This window comes from Canis aureus, chromosome 6 (genome assembly GCF_053574225.1).
Source record: "Canis aureus isolate CA01 chromosome 6, VMU_Caureus_v.1.0, whole genome shotgun sequence".
Classification (NCBI taxonomy): Eukaryota; Metazoa; Chordata; class Mammalia; order Carnivora; family Canidae; genus Canis; species Canis aureus.
In genome coordinates this window covers 73,285,478-73,305,999 of record NC_135616.1, presented here as the reverse complement: position 1 = coordinate 73,305,999, position 20,522 = coordinate 73,285,478, and positions in this window count along the sequence as shown.

The following is a 20,522-nucleotide window of genomic DNA, read 5'->3' as shown; positions in this document are numbered from 1 at the left end:
TCTTGCTTCACTCAATGCACTAGTCTTTTCTGAGCAGTTTCCCACTTTCGTGGTAACAATTATAGACATGCAAATTACTACCAAATCCTTATGTCCAGTTCCATCCCCTCACCCAAGTCTCTGTGTCCTAATTCCAACTACTAACTGAATACTAACACTATGGGGACTCAGTAGGAACTTGCCATTTAATAAGTCCCAAAACAATCTTACCATTTCTCCACTCTAACTTGCACACAGATGCCTTTAGTTCTGATCATCAGTCTCCTTGGAATGTCCTTGCCTCCTCCCCCCTACATATTCCATTTCTTTCTATGCATAAAGAAAGCTACTAAGCTCCTAGCATAGATGTCAACTTCTCATTTCCCACACCCAGAAAAATTGATTGCTTCTCTTCTGGATGCCTCAGAGTTTCCTTTCCTCTATTAATGGCATTGCCTTGTATATATTCATACATGTACCTGTCTCTGTCTTCATATGTTGGGAGTTCCTCAAAGGCAAAGACCATATCACACCTAACTCTGCATTCCCTATTGTCCAGGGCAGTCCTGGTACAAAGTGGGCTCTCACCAAATGTTTGTTTTATGTTAATTTTGGCTTCTCTACATTTTATCATTTGATTCTTACAATATATCATCAGAAAAAAATTATTAGTATCCCCAAATTCCAGACAAGAAAATTATGGGCCAAATATGTTAAGTCACTAGGAGCAAGGTCTCACAGATAGGAAAGAAGTGGAGTCAGCACTTTTAAACTATATATTTTACTCCAGCCAAGTATTCCTCTCTTCTAAGGTATTTGTTTTCATTCCAACCTTATGGTGCCTGGCCTATCAAGCATCCCTAAGATTTTTTTCAGTACCTAAGCTTCTACATACATTTTTTAGATAAAAGATTTATGAGGACTCTACCTCTAGTCATCTGCCCCTTCCCAATTCCTTCCAAAGGACAGGCCTAAAATACAGCAATCAATACATTTAACTAATTGATATATCATAGGCTTTCTATCTTGTTTCCTCACGATATCCATATAAGCCGTTTATAATCCTAGTACAATGACACTTCTATGCTTCTCTGCCTCCTTTGTTTACATAAGCAAGCCATCTACAACTTGGCCTGCAGTTAAAAGGGCTTTGTAAAGGCATGTATCTCCCCAAGAGCCAGTGGTGGGAAATGCTCCAGGCTGTTTTTTTCCAGCCCTGGTCTATGATTCATGAGTAGGTATTATAAAAAGAGACTGAGCTTTGTCTTACTGAATTTTTTGATTCTGACAAAGATTTTCCTCAGCTTTGCCAGTTAATATAGTTGGCACATGTCTTAGCAGGACCTGAGGCAGCGCATGCATACAGGTAATTTATTCTGGGAAGTCATTCTAGGGAACAGTAGTCAGAGAGCAGAGAGCATAAAACAGGAGAAGCATAAGAACTAGTATGAGGGTATGTCATCGAGCTGGTCATTCCTGTAGGAATCTACTTTACTAGGAGCCTGTGAGGAGCTGGTATATAATACACTTCACCACAGAGAAAGAAGTGGAGTGATTTATTACAAGCTCCCATTTCCTGCCGGTCAAAGATTGTTCTGTGGAATATCAACTTTCACTCACTCCTAAGGGGCATATGGTGCCAATTACTTTCTGCACCAGCCCTACCTTGATGTTGCACTATCCTGAGGTAGAAGGGAAGCAAGGGGATATTCAGTGGCACCTCTGTGAAGCTGGCTGCCCTGGCAAAGGCTGAGGTAAAGAGAAGGCTGCAGGAATGTGAGATGGTCAAGAGTCCTGTATAACATGTGTTTAAACTGGACATCCCAGCTCCAATGGCAGTCTGTGCTGGAGTTTCCTTCAGAAAAAAAGTGGAAAGCAAGAGAAGGGAGTCAGGATGTATGCCAGGGAGTGTGAGAGCTTCTCATACCATCAGACCAGTGCCATTGACAGGCAGAGTCAAAGGGTTCAAAGAGCTGTCACAGAATTGCCAGCAAAGCAGACAGATGGTCAGAGAGCTGTGCCTTGGATTCAGCAGATCACTTCCTCCAGGATTCTCTAAGTTCTGCTTTGTCTTCTGCTGCTGGCCTATGTGCCCCATAGGCCAGGATCTGGACAGACATCCACATGCTCCTCAAAAAAGTTGAATGCTCCAAGGACTAGTCCCACCCCATCCTGCTAGCTTGCCTCAGCAAAGTCAGCCCAGCTACATTTCAGAAGGCAATATTGTCCTCCATTATCTCTGCTTGCAGCTGAGATTTTAGCTTAAATGCTTATCTCCCACTCACACAGGGGACTAGGGTCTCCTGCTCCTCACTGCCCTTCCTGCCCATCACTGCAATCTTCCCCAGTGGTCTCTTGGCTTTATTACAGGCAATGCTCCAGGACTTGGCCTGCTTCTCTCCTCAACCCCTTTCATAACCTTTCTTATGTGTTGTTTGCAACTATGATACACTAAACAATGCCCCTACTCACCCTCCGAGAAATGTTCATTCCTTATGTCCTGGAACCTGTGAATACATCATATTACATGGCAAGGGGGACTTTGTGGCTATAATTGTTACAGACCTTAAGATAAGGAAACTATCCTGGATTATTCATGGAGGCCCAATCTAAGCTAAGGAAATGCCTCCAACTGGAGTGAGTCAGAGATGTGACTAAAGGGAAGCAAGAAAGATGAAGCAGGAGTGAAGGTCAGGCGACTGAAGTATGCAAAAAAACTTGACCTGCCGTTGCAGGCTTTGATGATGAAGCAGGCCACAAGCCAAGGAATGCAAGCAGTCTCTAAAAGCTAAATCCAACAACCAGCAAGGAAATGAGATGTCAGTCCTACAACCACCAGAATTGGATTCTGACAGGAACTCAAGTGGGCCTGGAAGCAGATTCTTCCCCAGAGCCTCCAGCAAAGAATTCATACCTGCAAACATCTTGATTTTAAATCCTGCAAGAGCCATTTCTGACTCTCAAACTAAAGACATTGTAAGAACATACATTTATTGGGATGCCTGGGTGGCTCAGTGGTTGAACGTGTGCCTTCAGCTCAGGGCATGATCTCGCATACTGGGATCGAGTCCCGCATCAGGCTCCCCATGGAGAGCCTGCTTCTCCCTCTGTCTGTGTCTCTACCTCTTCCTGTCTCTCACGAATAAATAAATAAAATCTTAAAAAAAAAGATCATACATTTATTTAATTCAAATCGACCAATTTGTAGTAATTCATTGTATCAGTAATAGAAAACTAGTACCGAGCCCTAAGTTCTTCCAAATAATGGGCTTTGTTTGTCCTTGATAAGCTAATTGATTTAAAAGTGCTTTGCATTGGGTATCTTACCCTTCTCAGGAGAAGCTACATTTTCAAACTTGGAAGCAGTATGGAAGAAGTGGAAGATCCTGAGACCTGGGTATCCATCCTAAAGCAGGCCTGCTCTCCACCGTCAAATTTAAAATCTTGGGATTGACATTAAACATGAAAATAAAGAGCAAAACCTTTTAAGGATCCCCAGTCTATAGAATTAACATTGCCTCAACTAGCCATCTACCCTTACCCCCTTGCTTGGAATCCTGAGAAATCTGTCAAAGAGATACTCCAGGCATCCTATAGACCCCCTCACAATCTCTGGTCTCCAGGGACAGGAGAGGTCTAGACTGGGCAAGATTGTACTTCCTGCTTCTTGACCTCTTGATACTCCCTTGTTCTCATTTTCCTTCTTCTGATCCCTCTATAATTCTCTTAGACCTGACAAGGCATTTCCCTAACAAATGACAGGGACTGTTCAAAATTCCATTCTCTGAAAAGTGGAAAAAGGAAGCTAGGGAGCAATAAGAAATCCTGTAACAATCTACTGCTTCCATCAAAGGATCCCCAATCCAGAAAAGGAGGCAAAGGAGGGGAATTTCTCTGTTCTGTCTTTTTTGGGTCATTTTGTTCATGGCCCCACCAAAGGCTACTCTGATAATATGAAGGAGAAAGAAGAGGGGAAGAAATGATGCATGTGTCCAATACCAGCAAAGTCAAATAAACAACCATGGCAACTGAGCTCCAAAATTATACATCCTTTAATGGATATGGTAAAATAACTACCCTCCACAAATAATTATAATATCGGCTTAAATTGGCTGTTTCTCTGTTATTACAGAACCTCACTTTGATTGGTGAAAGCTCGCCTCTGCCAAAACTCTTATATAATCGCCCTCCCTGGTAAACCCCCCTTCCCCTGGCCCTTTATAATACTTTAGGTAGCCACAGTCACTCTTCTGACATTTCACCTTCCATTCATATCTTCAAATTGAGTAGTTAGTCTTTATCAGTTGGCATGGTTTTAGGTTATGTGTCTTGTCCAAGTTTTCTTCTTATGACAGCCTCGTCTTAAGTCTGGATGCCATTTGCATCTGGGTTTCATTTATACTTTTGATCTGTATTTCTAGGTTATATTCTACTCTGATATATCACCTTTCTACATCAGTTCAAACTCATATCAACTCTCCCTTATGATTTCAACTTAAACCACCCCATATTGTCACCTTGGTCCCTGAGGCAGAATGTGAAAATTTGATATCATTCTTTCTTGCCAGAGAGATTTGCTTTATAGAAGGTAAAATATACAGGAAGCAACCAATGGATGCTGAAATTAGAGGGCAAAAGATTATGGAGAAACAGGAAAATTATCTCCCTCCAAATATGTATTAATTATAAAGGGAAGATAGCATTTTTCAGGGGAGAAATCTGGCAGATATCACCTTAATGAAGCGTTCAACATCAACATCACCAGCATCATGTACCCCCTGATATGGTGCACTGAAAAGACATATCACATCTGCAGTATTTTAAAAGTATGTAATTTCCATCAGTCATGAGAAAACATCAGACAAACCCAAATTGAAAGACATTGTGCAAAACAGGTGACCAGAACTCTTCAAAAAATGTCCTGGTCACAAAAGACAAGGAAAACCAGAAATAGTCAAAAACTAGAGGAGACTCAAGAGACAGGAAACTAAATGCAACATGACATTCTGGATTGGGTCCTGGAGGAAATCAGTACAAAAACTGGTGAAATCAGGATAAAATGTATAGCTTAGCTGATAGTATTGTGCCAACACTAACATCTTAGTTTTGATCACTGGAATATGATTACATGACAGATTAACAGTAGGGAAATCTGGACTAAAGGTGGAAGGAAATTCTCTGTACTATTGTTGCAACCCTGTAAGTCTAAACCTAACTCTGCTATAAGCTACCAGTAGGACTTGCAAAAACTAAACTCTTTGACTCTGAGTTTATTCATCTTTGAAAAGAAACCTTTTAAATCAAATGATCCTCAAAGGTCTAAACTGAAAGAAAGAGAGAAGGAATATAAACAAACAAAAACAAGAAAATGATTAATGTCTGAAATCTGTAAGATGAATCTTTCACAAATATACAAATATACTATTTGTCTTCCAAATAATCATACACAACATGAGTAAAATTTCAGCAACATAATGAGTAAAGCACTTAACACACACAGTAAGCACTCAATAAATGTCATTGTTTGTGACTCAGCAGAGATTTAGCCTGGAAAGTAGAAAGGTTTTATCTTGGATCCAGACCTTTTAAACTTCTAATGCAGTTCAAAGAGGAGTAATAAATTAGGAGATGTCTGAGAAATTTAAAAAAAATTAACATCTCACAAGAGACAATTTAGATCTAAGAAAAAGGTAAAGAACTGGAGTGTCAATAGTGACCCAAGAATAGAAAGATCCGAGGAGTAGGAAAGGAAAGAGGAGGAGGAGGGAGATGAGGAGAAGGAGAAGAGGAAGAAGAAGAAGAAAGAAAGAAAGAGAAAAGAAAAAATAGAAAAATCCCTAGTGGAGTAAAATCTGAGGATACAAAGAGCGACTTAGGTGTGTGAAGTAGTCCTTTGAAATCCTATGCCTAGGGCAGCCCTGATGGCCCAGTGGTTTGGTGCCGCCTTCAGCCCGGGGTATGATCCTGGAGACCTGAGATCGAGTCCCATGTCGGGCTCCCTGCATGGAGCCTGCTTCTCCCTCTGCTGTGTCTCTGCCTCTCTCTCTCTCTCTCTCTCTCTCTCTCTCTGTGTCTGTCATGAATAAATAAATAAAATCGTTAATAAAAAAATAAAAGAAAGAAATCCTATGCCTACAGGACCATTCATCTAGCTGGACTAGCCAACTGAGGTCAGGATCACAGGACTTCTTCCTGCTACCCTCTGCCAGGATCAGAACCAGACAAATGGATTAGATTGAGGGAGGCTGTATGCATGCCCCTTGCCTGTGTACCTCTGAATAAACTACAGGAGAGACAAAATTGGTTCCGATTTCACCAAAAAATAAATAAATAAATAAACAAACAAATAAATAAATAATAAATCTGAGACTAAATGGCTTTGAAAATGGGCTTTTTGGATTGGTAGAAAAGATATACTGACACATCTTTGAACAAAAGTCCAAAAGAGTAATCAAGGACAATTTGAAAACATATAGGAGATATCTGCTTCTAGTAATGACAGGCTAGGTTGTTTGGACTAAGTCTCCAGTGGAAAACAAATAAAATGCTAGATATATTTTCCTTTAGTATTTTCTTTAAAGTATCAAAGAGCTGAGAGAAGACATCACCAAGATGGTGGAGTAGGTGACCTCAGCCTCCATCCTCCAACAGAGATCAACAATTAGATAGCTATCCTTGATAAAAAAAAAAAAATATATATATAGCCCTAGGAGAGCTCAGGAGTCCAGTTAAGAAGCTTCAGCAACACAATGAAACAAAACACCTGAAAATACTGCACAAAAAGGGTAGAAAGAACAGTTTCACTTTGCCTATATCAATCCATCTCTCAGGCCAGTACTGTTCAGCTCCAGGAGGGAACTCCTCAAGTCAGAAGAGTTTCTCTCACCAATAAAGGGAAAGTGAGATGAGCAACCACCTACCCCAACCTTTCAAGCACTTCACAAAGGACCTGCTTCAGTTTCACCCCACCTGGAGATGGATAAAGGTGAACCATCTGGAGAAAGCTAGGAAGAACATAGAAGGGCAGGGGCTACATGTCAGCCAAACAGTGGGAACCAACCCAGTTCCCAGCCTTCATGGCTGATGACATTAACAGCTCTTGTGGATGCTACAGTTTCCCCCAGTTTTCACTGAGGGCTGGTCATGGGCACCAGCTGTGCAGAGGACCCCAACAGCTTTCACCCAGGAAGAAACCAATGGCCAACACTGTCGTCCTAGAACCCCTGAAGACTTCACTGCTGAGGTTTTCTCACCACATGTTGTCACGTTCCCCAAAAACTCACTACCTAGGTCTCTTCCTACACCCCCCCTCCCTTGCCACAGAGCTCATTACTCCCACAAGGGGAGCCAACCCCAGCATCTGGGCCCATAGGCATGCAAGGCATCAGCTTAGACCCTGGCAACTGATCCCACCACGATTTGTGTGCTCCTGACTAGCCCCAGCAGCCACAGAAATGCACACAGACAGCCAGGGCCCCCACAGCTGCCCGTGGGCCAAATGGATCCAGCCCTGACACTTGTCACTAGCCAGCATCACTGGGCTCACTTGCACCTGGTCCCCACAGCCATGCACCTGAATGCTGCCATTCTGACTCCACATCACCAGCTTCTGTTGCCACATTGCCTTTGGTGAGAACCTAAAACAACATGATTTGATGCTGATAGCCAGGACCCCCACAGCTGCTAGTAAGCCCACAGATAGCCTGGTCCTCTACTCTTGCCTTTCCCCTGACCACGATGTGTATCTGCAGCTGGGCCTTGGTACTTCGAAGGCTTCTGCAGCTGGGCCTCCACAATAGAACATGTGCATGCCACCCACACTGGCCACCACTGCTGCCTGCACTGGTCCCTAGCCACTGCATCTGAATGTACAACTGATAAGGACCCCAAAAACCTTTGTAGCCACTGTGGAACCCCTGCAACTCTTGCCAAGAGCCACACAGTTGTTGGTGTTGTGGACCTTGATGGCCTAAACTGATGAGACATCATACCCTCCCCACCTAGAGCCACCTTATGCCCCTGTACTTGATGCCCTGCACCCCTAGGCTTGGGGTCACAGCATGCTATGGTACTCCCTCCATAGGTGAAGAGCCTTCTTTTCTGAAGTCAGTTCGTAGAGTCTAGAAGACATGACTGCTTTTTCAAATGCAGAGATACTTTTGCAAGGCTATAGGGATCAAGAAAAATCAGGGAAACATGACACCACTAAAGAAACAGTGAACTTCCAATAACTGATCCCAAAGAAATGGAGATACACAAATTGCATGAATTCAAAATAGTTGTTCTAAAAAAAAAAAGTATCAAAGAGCTGAAATGAGTTATTACCATGCTTAAAATAGAGAAAAACTTGAGAATTCAGAAGAATAAGTTGGGATTCCATGCTGCTTTTCCCCTGGGGGCATTTGACAATCAAGAGGAAATGGCTACAAAACTGAACTAAAGTTTGGATGCCTTTTCTAGGTAAAAAGGATAAAATGAAACCTAAATTCTAATCAAGGTGTGTAGTACCATAGAGCATTGCCCCTTTTGCATGTGCTTCTGTGAACACACACACACACACACACACACACACACACCCAGAATGTCAAAGGGCCTCTTGGGATAGGGGCTCCTTAGAAACAAATTTCCCACATCCTGACAAGTAAAATGGAGAATGAGGAGGAAGGGGAGGATAAAATGGTGACCTGGGAGAGAAAACAAACCCATTTTTAACTAGTTTTAACCAAGTTTTGACAATCTGGTAGAAATTGCTCAAATTAAAAACAAACAAACAAAAAAAGAAAATGCTCAAATTATTGTGGTCAGAGTGGTCCAAAAATGTCAAGTCTGGCTGTATTATCTTCAGATACCTGAAAAAGCAAACCCAAATCAACTCTGGAGGAAGGTCTCTTTATCCAGGGTCTCTGAGAACCTAAACAAATAATTTTCAAGAGCCCCAGGTGGCACAGAACAGTTTCCATGACATAAGGAAAAAAAGGTAACAGGAGTGAGAACCAATAGACAACAATGAGAAGTAGAAACAGATCCTCAAAGACTTCAGGTACAATAACCATTAGAATAATATTTTAAAACCACTATACTTACTATTTGAAGAAAATGAAAATTAAAGGGTTCAGAACAAATGTCCCTAAAATATGCCACTTTTGAATGTGGACTATTTTGAGCTAAAGGCAATTAAGACTCGTCAAACTCAAGAAAAAGTTATACCTCCCTTTTAAACTACCTAAAATAATTTAGATAGGGCACATGGCTCAGAAAGAGAGCTGTTACCAAGAGATGATGTTTTATCTAAATGACCTATCTGTATGGCAGGACAAACATCTAATTACCAAACATCTGCTTTTCTTATCATTCTGTGAATCACTCCTCTTCCCACTACAGTCCCAGGCCTCTAATCCATTTCTTGACTCAAGATGGCATATAAGCCTCAATTTCCCAGTTTGTCCTTGCATCACAATGTGTTTGAGAGGCCCTTGTATGTAATTAAATTTATTCTTCTCTCATTAATATCTCTTATGTTAATATAATTAGTAGACCAACCAAAGAACTTAGAAGAATAAAAGAAAAAATTTTTCCTCCCCAACAAAAGCTAAAATACCTGCTTTTAAAAATGACAACATTGGGACACCTGAGTGGCTCAGTGTTTGAGCATCTGCCTTTGGCTCAGGGTGTGATCCTGGGGTCCCAAGATTAAGTCCCACATTAGGATCCGTGCATGGAGCCTGCTTCTCCCTCTGCCTATGTCTCTGCCCACCCCCTCTCTCTCATAAATAGATAAAATATTTTAAAAATAAAGATTAATTAATTAATTAATTAAAATGATAGCATTAATAAAATAGGAATAAATTTAGCTAAGGAAGTGAAAGATCTGTACTCTGAGAACTACAAAACATTGCTGAAAATAATTGAAGAAGACACAAATAAATGGAAAGATGTACCATGCTCATGGATTGGAAGAATTGATATTAAAATGTCCAGACTACCTAAAGTGATCTACAGATTTAATGCAATCCCCATCAAAACACCAATGGCATTTTTCACAGAACTGGAACAAAGAATCCTAAAATTTGTGTGGAACCACAAAAGACCGTCCCTGAATAGACAAAACAATAGCCAAAGAAAGGAGAATAACGTTGGTAGTACCATGCTCACTGATTTCAAACTATACTATAAAGCTATAATAATCAAAACAGTATGGTATTGGCATAAAAATGGACACATCGATCAATGGAATAGGTATCGACAGCCCAGAATAAACCCACATACATATGGTCATCTAGTCTATGACAAAGAAGGAATGAATGTAGAACCAGAAAGAACAGTCTCTTCAATAAATGGTACTGGGAAAACCAAACAGCCACGTGCAAAAGAATAAAGCTGGACCACTATCTTATACCACATAACAAAATCAAATTCAAAATGAATTAAAGACTTGAATGTTAGACTGGAAACCATAAAACTTCTTGAGTAAACACTGGCAATAAGCTCTCTGACATCAGTCTTAGCAATATTTTCTTTGGACCAGTCTCCTCAGGTAAAGGTCAACAATAGCTAAAGTAAGAAAATGGGATTATATCAAACTAAAAAGGTTTTGCATAGTGAAGGAAACCATTAACAAAATAAAAAGACAACCTATTGAATGGGAGAAGATATTTTCAAATCATATATCCAATAAAGAATTGATATCCAAAATATATAAAGAACCCATATAATTCAACAACAAAATAAATAAAGTAAACAGAGACACCTGGGTGGCTCAATTGCTTAAACATCTGCCTTCAGCTTAGATCATGATCCTGGGGTCCTGGGATCCACCAGGCATGGGTCCCCTTCTCCCTCTGCCTGCTTGTGCTTTCTCTCTCTTTTTCAAATAAGTTAGTAAAATCTTTTAAAATAAATAAATAGATAAATAAATAAATAAGTCCAATTAAAAGTGGGATGCTGATTTAAATAGACATTTTTCCAAAGAAGACATACAGATGGCAAACAGGCACATGGAAAATATGCTCAAAATCACTAATCATCAGAGAAAAACAAATCAATACCACAATGAGATATCACCTCACACCTGTCAGTTTAGCTAGTATCAAAAAGACAAAAAGATGACAAGTGTTGGCAAGGAGATGGAGAAAAGGGAACCCTTCTTCACCGTTCGTAGGAATGTAAATTGGTGCAGCCACCAATGGAAAACAGTGTGGAGTTTCCTCAAAAACTAAAAAAAATAGAACTACCATATGATCTAGTAATTTCACTTCTGGATATTTATCTGAAGAAAATTAAACCACCAATTCAAAGAGATATACAGACCCCTATGTTTATTGCAGCATTATTTATTAAAACCAAGATATGGAAGCAGCCCGAGTGTCCATATATCGATGAATGGATAAAGAATATGTAGTATATCCATATAATAGAATATTACTCAGCCATAAAAAAAAAGATTGAAATCTTACCAGTTGCAACAAAATGGATGAACCCAGGGGGTGTTATGCTACATGAAGTAAGTCAGACAGAGAAAGACAAATACCATATGATTTCAATTATATGTGGAATCTAAAAAAACAAAACAAACAAAACAGAAATATCCATAGATACAGGGAACAAACTGTTGGTTAACAGAGAAAGGAGGGCTTGGTGGGAACGGGCAATATAGATGAAAGGAATTAAGAGGTACAAATTTCAAGTTAATAAAATAAGTCAGGGGATATAATATACTGCATAGGAAACAGTGTCAATACTTTTGTAATAACTTTGTATAGTGACCAATGGTAACTAGACTTACTATGGGGATAGTTTTATAATGTATAAAAATATCAAATTACTATGATGTTTTTCTGAAACTAATAGGACACTGTATGTCAGTTATACTTCAATTTAAAAAAAATGATATTTGAGGGCAAATGTTTCAGACTCAGCATGTAAGAAGCTGCAAAGCCATGATTCCCATTCTCTCTCTCTCTTTCTCTCTCTCTCTCTCTCTCACACACACACACACACACATACACACACATACACACACATAGACACACACAGCTAAACAAGCTTAAAGTCAACAACTCCTCTTAGATCCATCAGACAATTGAGGTCACAGAAGCAAACTGATGCCCCCAGAATTGGAGAGACAGAGAGGCAGATATAGAGAACCACAACTTAATTAAAGGAACAAAAAACCTCTACAGCAACTACTACTGGGGCAGTAAAACCAAAACTGTAAATGATGAATTACTAGGTGCTCAGAGCAGACAAGTCTGAGAGTTAAAAACTCCAAGGGGCTCAGAACTTGGGGGGAGGGAGTGTTGTGGGGGGACGGGGTGCAACTGACACTTTTGTGAATTTTACCTCCGCAAACTATACCAAGTCTTCCTAGTGAGGATGGGAGAAAAATCCCCTCATGCTGCCAAAGGAAAAGGGGGAAAGAAATCATTTTAAAATAAACCAGAGTGTTATATTCTTAACAAGACCTGCCTGTAAGAGAAACTATTTTAACAGAGCCTAATCTACTAGATTTTTTAAAAATAATCATATACTGAGACATAAAGCAATTAAAAACTACAGAATACATTCCCTGACAACAATGCAATTGAGCTGAACTTGTGTGAAAATAACACAAAGATAGCTTGATAAATTCCTGTCAGGTAGTAAGGAAATACACTTTTAAATAGGTCAAAGAATACAGTTTAATGAAAGTGTTAAAATACTTTGAACTGAAAAATCACAAAATAATATAAATAGTATGACCTGGAATGAAGCTAATGGAATGCTTAGAAATTTATAACCATAATTATTCATATTAGAAAAATAGAAAGATTGAAAATCGATGAGCTAAGTATCCTTCAAAAGAAATTAGAATGGAAACATCAAAATAAGCCCAAATAACAGAGAGGGAAAGAACTAATATAAGTAAGAGCTAAAATTTAATCTCAAACAAATATAAAAGAATAATGAAGCACTTTATGTACTCTTTTGGAATGACATCCAAGTCATTGCATTAGGGAAGAATTAAAAATAAATGTTGCATGCAGTCTGCTACCATTTGTGTGAAAGGGATATATTTGTATTTTGAGAATTTTCAGTGCTAATGTCTAAGCTTTAAATAAAATAAAAATTACATTGTAAAAATTAGGCAAATAAAATTTTTAAATTAAAAATAAATGCTCAGTGGAAACTCCCCAAAGAAAAGGAACTAGATGGAAGGCAGATCGATAAATTCTTTGTTCAAATATAAGGAAGATGCCATTGCTTGCTCACTTAACTGATCTTTTTTTTTTAAAGATTTTTTTTAATTTATTCATGAGAGACACAGAGAGATTGGCAGAGACAGAGGCAGAGGGAGAAGCAGGCTCCATGCAGGGAGCCTGACATGGGACTCCATCCCAGGTCTCCAGGATCACACCCTAGACTGAAGGTGGCGCTAAACCACTGAGCCACCAGGGCTGCCCTCTCTTAACTGATCTTAAAGGACTGAGGGGACAATGCTAGTGGTGATGGAAGTGATGCTGGTAGGCGTGGAAGTGGTAGCAGTAGTGGTAGTGGGGTGGTGAGGGGGTGATGGTAGGAGTGATGATAGTGGCATTGAGTGTGAAGGTGGCAATAAAAGAGATGGTGGAGGTGGAGGTGATCATAGTGGCAGTGAGTGTGAAGGTGGAAACAAAAGAGATGGTGGAGGTGATCATAGTGGCAGTGAGTGTGAAGGTGGTAATAAAAGAGGTGATGGAGAAAATGAAAGAGATGGTGGAGTCGGAGGTGATGGTGAAGTCGATGCTGGCGGTAGTGATAGTGTTTTGATGTGGGCAAAGCTGTTCTGACAAGACATAAGGGTTCTATTTGCCAAATTTCCTGGGCGCACAGTAGCTTCATTCATCAATAGGAAGCCAAAAAATAGGAGAGCATTCTACCTTCTGCATTACTCTAGACCACCCTGTGTTCTCTCCTTTTTCCTCTGCTCTGCTTCAGGGCGTAAAATTCGGTCTCCTCCTTAGTTCCCAGCTGGTGCTGAGTTGATGGTCAAAGGGCTGAATTATAACTGATCACATGGCAGTTGGCCATATAATATAAGGTGAGCTCTAACTTGTGCTTGCTGGTTGGACCCCAGAGTCAGAGAGCAGTTAGCAAAAGGGCAGTTACTCAGTTTATGCCTTCAAGAACATCTCCTATGTGCTTGAACAAGGCCATGTACCTGGTGGCAGAAAGGAAACCTGAGAATGAGTCTTTGGGAGTGAAGGGCAAATCCCTGGGTGATTCTGGGGTGAGGACATGTGACCAAATTGCTGTGAAGGAAATAATTAGTAGCCTCGGGAGAAAAGCCAAAAGGCTTGCACAGGCCCCCGGGGATTTACTGTTCCTTCCCCCCATCAGAGGTCCGATGGCTCTAGGTCAGAGTCGAGGTGACCGAGTGAACTCTCTTCCCCAGAGAAGAGATTGCCTCCTGAAGAGAAACATTATCCCTGTATCACCAGCCGGCAGCTTCAATTTCCCTCTAATCACACCCCTTAATTGGCCCAAGCAGAGGGGGCTGATTGCTCGAAGACTTTAAAAATGCTGGGTGAAAAGCAGACTCCTTAGATAACATTTTATCCACATCCAATCAATCATTTTTCCCTCTACACCTCCCACAATCCCACTTAGGCAACAATGCGGGAGCTGTCTGATTATCTCACTGGGTTCTACTGCAGTCTAAAAAATGTCTCCAAATCAGATTATCTTAATTTACTTTTACTTAGAGAGAAATGCAGAGATTGCATTCAACGTGACGGTATTAAGGGGAGAAATACAGCCATAAGCCCTGAACAAACAACTGGAAAAAAAGAAGAAAGGAAGGAAGGAGGAAGGAGGGAAAAGACACAGAAAGTTGATGTCCCAAAAAGTCTGAGACTTACTGCCTTAGCAAAGTACAATGGTCTCCATTTATCTGAGCTTTCACTTCCCAGGGTTCCAGGTATCCCCCATCTAAAAGCAGATGACCCTCCTTCTGACATATTTATGGTCAGAAGGTCAACAGTAGCCTAAGAGTAAGTCACGATGCCTACGTCATTCCCCTCACTTCATCCCATCCATGGGCATTTTATCATCTCACATCATCACAAGAAGAAGAGTGAGTTCAGTATAATAAGATACTTTGAGAGAGAAAGAGACCACATTCACATAACTTTTGTTGCAGTATATTGGTATAATTGTTCTATTTTAGTATTAGTTGTTGTTGTTAATCTCTTCCTGGACCCAATTTATAAATTAACCCTTATACGTATGTATGAATAGCAAAAAAAAAATATTAAAAAAACATAGTATGCATATATATATATACTATGAACCATATATATATATATATATATATATATATATATATATATATAGTTCAGAACTAAGCAAAGTTCAGGGCATCCCCTGGAGGGCTTGGAGTGTATCCTCTGTGGATAAGAGGGAGATTCTGTTAGTCAAGAGAAACTTTTCTGCTCCTTACTAATTTGGGGGTAAAAGGAGAACCATGTGAAAAAGTGAAACCGAAGAGGTCCTGTCTACACAGAACTAAGTTCTCTCAAAAGTGAAGGTGAGTGACATTTACCACTCCAGGAGAATTTTGATATTATTAGCAGCATTCTTATTATTCCAACTGATTCCAGGTCCCTTCCTTAACATCACAAAACCCCCTGAAAGTGACTTCTGTCTTCTTTGGTCCTTTCTGTACCCTTTCAGCTTTCTTTGCATTATAATACACAGGCTAACAATGCTATAATTTTCCCCCATTGAAATGTGCCTTCTCCCCATCCCCCAAAATAGACTAGTGTGATTATTCAGTAGGTCTGGGTACTTTGTGCTTCATCTTTTCTTGCCGTAACTAGACAGCCCTTTTTTATTCTTATGATAACTGAAACATTTGAACAATCATTGTCCTACAGAGGAGCTGATCTTGGAGCAATTGTGCTTTGTACCACTCCATCCCCTTTGGGAGCAAGATCGTTTTTAAAATAATGACTTCTCCAGCAGTTTATTACCAGCCTGGAGTCATTTTCACACCTCAGAAGTGAAGGCTTAATGAGCAGAGAAATTAAAGAGTAAAACTCTGCTAGTGTCTTCTTAAATGGTGGCATTTGGGCAGCTCAGGAGAAGATGCCTTCCAAAGAGGAGCCACATCATGTTCATCTTGTTCTCCAAATGACCTTTAGGTAATGAATCTCAAAGTTTCCTCCTCCCCACCCCGCAGCTCCATCCCCTTCTTTTCCATCCCCGAGGGCTGGCAGGTGGTGAATATTAGAGTTATATTGGCATCATGGGTTCATCTGACACAAGGCTGCAAATGGCAATGGCTCAAGGAAATCTTCTCTACTGAGTAGAGACCACATTCTCCCAGACCCTCACCACTGCAGCACCTCCCCATCAGAAGTTGCAAATTCATAGGTATCTTTTAGAAACGCACTCTGATATCACTTGTTCTCATGACACTGTCATAACTCCTCCAGTTAGTTGCTCCTTCTTCAGTGCTCTTCAGAATTCTTATGCCAATTATTTACACATATTATTATGATTACGGTGGTTAGAATGGTATATTTACATGTCAATCTAGCCCTTGAGTTCTGCAGGGATAGTGGCCAAGCGGTGTTCATTTTTACATTCCTACCATCCGCTACAATGCTCAACAAAAGTTAAGAACCTAGTTAAACATTTGGTGAATGCATATGATTAAAAGATCCCAATGATGTTTTCGAAATGAATAATAGTACCAGGGATCGTACTTTTTGATTAAAAAAAAACAGCAATAAAGACCAGTGGGGAGATGTAGGGTTGACAGTGTTCTGCGCCTGAATGCCATGTGTAGGTTAAAGAAGAAAGAGGATTCTCCAGTCCACATCCAACCCCTTGCACAAAACATTCTGCATCAGTGCTACAATACATATGCACTGGGAAACACTGATGCAAATCTATGAGCTTTCCCACCTGGCCTGCAAAGGTCAGAGATCTCATGTCTGCACGGCCTTTCCCTCATAACATCTGTAATCTTTGGGGATCCATTCCTGGCTAAGAAATCTGTGGCGAGGGAATGACCAAATTGCCCAGGGTAGGCAATCAAATTAACGAAGTAGTAGAAATCAGTCTATCTCGGTGGCTGCCGAACCAGCACCTGCCTGCCTAATTGCATATTTGGCTTGGTTAGATGTGAGGCTCTGATTGAAATTTGGACTGTTTTTCTGTCAATGTTGGTAGAGTGCTGGGCTTTGACTTCCAACACTGTCATTTCTTTCCTCTCGGTGATAGGGAAAGCCATTGGGGAAACAAGTGCAAAGGGCATGGTTGTTTGGAGGTGGGAGGGGATATTGGCTAAGGAAGGGAAACACAGGAATATGAGAGTCCTACCCCGGGGAGGACTCAGGGAGCCTGAGATCTCTTCAAGATGATCAGCAGCCAGTGCTATTAATAGACCCAGAAAGCACTTGCATCCAATTCCAGGTTCTACATTGTTTGTTTAGTGGGGCTTATTGTCATCAGAGGCAAGGAGATATGAGGAATGAGGCTGCTTGCTCTAGAAAAGCCAATGGAATTAAGCTGGTGTTTACGGTTTCATAAAGGAATAGTGGACAAATTACCCGGCTAGACCATATTGGGTAGAATTGTTAGTTAAAAGTGACAACCAGGCCTGTAATTTACACTGCACTTTGGAAATTTAAGCTGGGAGGCTCGGAGCTCTCAATCGTGTATTGTAAAGCTTCTTTTGTACTTCTGGCTCATTTTGTGCCGGGAATCATTTAGCCATTGACTTTAACTGCTAATACAGTTCCATCAAATACCAAGTATAAATCAAAATTACTGGATCATTCAAAATCTGTCCTCAGAGTTGTTTATATATATTTTTTCCACCATTACTTCTGTATAGTTACAAGAGAAGCTGCTAAATTATGATATATTGTGCATGCCTTGTTGCCATCTTGCTAGAGCCTCCTGCAAATAAGATGTAATCCATGACAAATTATTTTTCTAGTTATACAAAACATAAATAATGATAATAAAAAGGGAATCCAATTGTTGAAAGATGAGGAAGAGAGAGGGGGGAGATGTTTCAAATAAATAGCTCTTCCCTCAGTCTTGGCTGCCCAAAACAGGTGGGAACGACACAGGAGGAATTTTAAAACTAACTTCACCACGCAAGGGTCTAAATCTCCATCTGTCTAATCCTACTAGCAAGTGATGGAAGGCTCTCATTGGTCGCATGCATAACTTTTTGTTTGAAGCTGAGTCTACTAACCCTTTGCCCTATATATAGAATCTCCATGCATCATTTGTAAAATTATTCCACCTGAAGAAATATTTGATGTGTACAAATCATCACGGATGATGATGAAGGTATCAGTGGAAGAGGCCCAACTTGGTGATTCTAGGTCCTCTAGTATCCATACTATGTCCACAGACCTCAGATGATAAAAATCACTGGAGTACTCAATCAGAACAGATTGCCCTCCTGCCTGAATCTTTGTTTTACGACTTTTTAAACTGTAGTTCAAAGGATAGATGGATAAATAAATTAGCATTGACTTTCTTCACAGTGGAGTAAGAAGTATTATATTGGGAGGAAATTGCTAATATCCTAACATTGCATTGTCTCTCTGCCTTTCCTTACTTTTACTTCTCAAATTTCTACCAGATGTGCCTGAAGAATTATGAAATCCACCTATAAATGTTAACACTGTCTTGTTAATTGAAGATCCTGCTCCTATCTCCTACTTAAATCATTATTTTCTCCCTTTATGCTGTAGATACATTTTGCAGATCTCTGTGATATCGGGAGGCATAAAGAAAGCAATACGTCCAAAAAAATCCCATCTCAAGCCATCCTGGTCATTAATCTTACATTAACACAGCAAACTAAGAGATTTGGGAGTGGGCATTGATCAAATTACACTTTCCCTGACTGGTATTACAATACAAGAGTAAAGCTGATAGATGAGATGCTAACTGAACTCTCCAATAGCAGCATCAAGGACCATGAGAATAGTAACAACAAGACATATTTTTCTCAGATTCCAGAACTCAGGAATGTCTGTTTTTGAAGGAGTTTTCAGAAACCATTATGAGTCTTGTCAATTTAGATTGTCACTGCTATACCCACCTAGGCATTGATAATCAACAGCTATCACGGGATGTTGCCTTTCCAGTGCCCCAGATCAAATCAGGAAAGCAGTTTAGAAATCCAGAGAGAGAGATGAGCCTTTGCAATTAAAAGTGTTTTGCCCATTTATAGAATCAAATACTCCAGGATCACTGCTTTGTATAAACCACATTTCATGAACATTTCAAAATAATATAACAAACACAAGCGTTTCGATGAAGCAGATAGCAGGGCAATTTGTACGAGCAGATGGCTCACCCTAGGATCAGAGCAATTATCTCCTTACTCTACACACAGGGGTAGCCAAAGATTCAACAGTTGACTATTCAACGTAACTTAGCAGTACAAGTGAACTTCTGAGATATTAAAGCAAGTAGGGCTTGCACCTTCACCTTTCTGCCAGCAAGTCCTGGGGAATGTCCTGAAGAATAAAAGATGATTTTTTAGGTGTGTATTCACGGCCACCACCCATCCACCCCTGAGTTATCTCAGGAAATTGGACCCAGAAGATGTGAGGGCCCAGAAGACAGCTCACCATTCTGGCATTCCTGAAAGGTAGAAGCCTCTTAGATTGTCTAGGAAAACGACTGACTCTTCTTCCCTCTTTTACCCCTCTACTATGTCATCCTGAGTCAATGGACAGATCAAATTGCCCTGCCTAAAACAAATCGACAATTACCAAAACAGAGTTTGCACTTCACATTTTAAGTGGCGAGGTGATGAATTTGTATAGCATCTTTTGATATGCAATATAGAATATGCAGTCAGTGTACCCAAACCAGCTTTTAAAAAAAATGTTTACTGGGGAAACAATGGCTAAATATAGAAAACAGATATATAGGCCTTGTCTAAATCAAAATATTAGTTCAAGCCACCTGAGTTATGAATATTTCCATCAGTTCCATTGAGTTGTGATGCAAACACACCTAGTTTTTTATATCTGCTTGACTTTGGCAGAATATAATTACAGCACAAATATAAAATTAAACATGTTATGTGTGAGCTAGGGAACTTTTGTGCACCTAACTAAGAAAAAAAAAAAAAAAGCTAGAAGTAAATTTAAACAAAAGCAGTTGATGGTAGAGGGTTGGATGTGGGGGTGGATGGGAAATCAGGCCACTCTACAAATTTGAGAGTTACAGGGAGACATCCACCTGGGAAAGACCTGAAACAAAGAAATGGTCACAGGTTTATGACTCAGAAAAAACAAAATAAACTTAAGAAGATGGTTAGCAATGAAAAAATCAAGGGCCCAGGGACTCTCTGAATGTTGAAGTCTGCCTGGATGACATGTAATTCCTGCCTGCAGAATCCAGCCAGAAACTAGGCATGCTAGCTGTCTCCATCCTCATGGAAATAGAAAGAGGTGGTCTCTAGTTTGTAGCGGGAAAATCCAAGGAAGAGTTCATGGATAAACCATAGAGGCTACCTTGAAATCCTGAACATCGCC